The 1865-nt window shown below is 37.0% G+C and overlaps 1 pseudogene; it reads right to left on the bottom strand.

The window, feature by feature from the left end:
• Positions 1 to 308: 308 nt before the first annotated feature.
• On the bottom strand, positions 309 to 1479 carry LOC140842095 (putative pentatricopeptide repeat-containing protein At3g25970; annotated as a pseudogene).
• Between the last annotated feature and the right edge of the window lie 386 nt (positions 1480 to 1865).

The following is a 1865-nucleotide window of genomic DNA, read 5'->3' as shown; positions in this document are numbered from 1 at the left end:
TTGTTCGAGCTAGCCACCACGACTTAGTAGGTCAATCATACATGTATATTGTTTTAAGGCTGGTGTTACGCCATAGTTGAATTTACACATCTTAAGTTATAGTTGAACTATAACTTAAAAGGCAATAATAAAGACAATTTTGTAAATTTATGATATAAATGGTTGAATAAGATTGTATGCAACAATGTATTTGTATTGAGGCGATAATGAGGAGATAACAATATTTCATACATGTTTATATTTATATATATATATATATATATATATATATATATATATATATATATATATATATATATATATAGTAACTACTGGTCCAAATATTGATTGAGCAATATCAAGAAGAATATCAGCACCATCATTTCTTTTAATTGATTATAGCTTCTTCCATTCGTATGAACAAGTTTTGCATGGTTGATCGTACCACACTTGGCTTACATATCTATCAGAGCTGCTACAATATAAGCATTTGAGTCAAATCCACATTTGATAGCATACGCGTGAATTTACTTGCCCCATTCGATCGTGGCTAACCTCGAGCATACAGGTAAAACTATACCAACCTTATATGTATCAGGTTTCAATTTTGAAGCATGCGTATAAGAGAACAACTGCAGAGCCAACTCGTGGGGATCATTCTCCACATATCCTGCAATTATTCAATTCCATGTATATACATTAGGCTCCAATCCATATGCTTTCATATGCTGCAGACATGATTGAATATTTTCCACTTGGTTGCATCGAGATTCAAGAATAACCCAAAATTAAATCATTCCATATGACTATAATTCTATATCTCCTTCATGTACCCGCTCTAAGGCTATTTCTGCAGATTCCAGTTCCTGGCATCTGCAGTACATGTCTACTAATGCTCCACTCACGAACAGATTCGACTCAGAGGCCTTTGATGATGCAATATGAATGAATCCCCTCCCCTAATAGCAGATATTCCGAGTCAGCGCAAGAACCAAGAGCACTCCCCAGGGTAAATGAATCTGGTTCAATTTCACCCTTTAACATTAATTCTGTTGACATTTTCGAAGCCTCTGTGAATCTGAAATTATCCATGTACCCCGAAATCATAGTGTTCCAAGAAATCAAATCCTTACACCTTCACACTCCATTTGATCAAATAGCTCTTTTGCCTTGAGAATCATCCCGTTATCACAATACCCTGCAATCATAGTATTATAAGATATCTCATCTCTCACAACACCCTTGTTTCTTGGAGCGCTTTGATCGGGGGGTTTGCTCAGAACGGATATAACCAGAAAGCACTTGTTTTGCTGTAACCATGGAATTCCAGGAAACACAATCCCTTGTCGACATTTGACTTAAAATCCTCTTGGCGTCATTCGAACTCCCACATTTTCCGTACATATCAATCAATGAATTCCCTACATAAATATGAGAAAAAAAAACTTCAATTTTCAACACTATCTCGTGTAACTGTCTCCCCAAATCAAAACCCTCCATATCCCTCGCAAATATTAAACACCGTCGGGAAGACGAAAAACTCCAACTCAACATCCTCGAACAGCAACTCCTGAAAATAAATAAAAGCTTCTTGAAAGAGCTGATTATCCAAAAAAGAGGTCGAGGCTCGCGCATATGCATACAACGTCCTCTCAAGCATTTTGTCCTTAACATTTGAACAACATCCTCAAGACAACCATATTTCCCATACATTTTCATCAATTTAGTCCGGACAAACTCTCGCCTGTTTTCCAAACCTTACGGAGCAGCAGGAATGGAGTATTGTAGCATAGGAAGTGGAATATACATCTCCATCGAACTTGCATCTTATTGGGTTTTGCAATGAAACTCCGTTGTTCCCCATACATACCCAAGATATCGGGTCG

The sequence above is a fragment of the Primulina eburnea genome, chromosome 9 (assembly GCF_022965805.1).
Source record: "Primulina eburnea isolate SZY01 chromosome 9, ASM2296580v1, whole genome shotgun sequence".
Lineage (NCBI taxonomy): Eukaryota > Viridiplantae > Streptophyta > Magnoliopsida > Lamiales > Gesneriaceae > Primulina > Primulina eburnea.
This window is presented reverse-complemented; position numbering and strand designations above follow the sequence as displayed.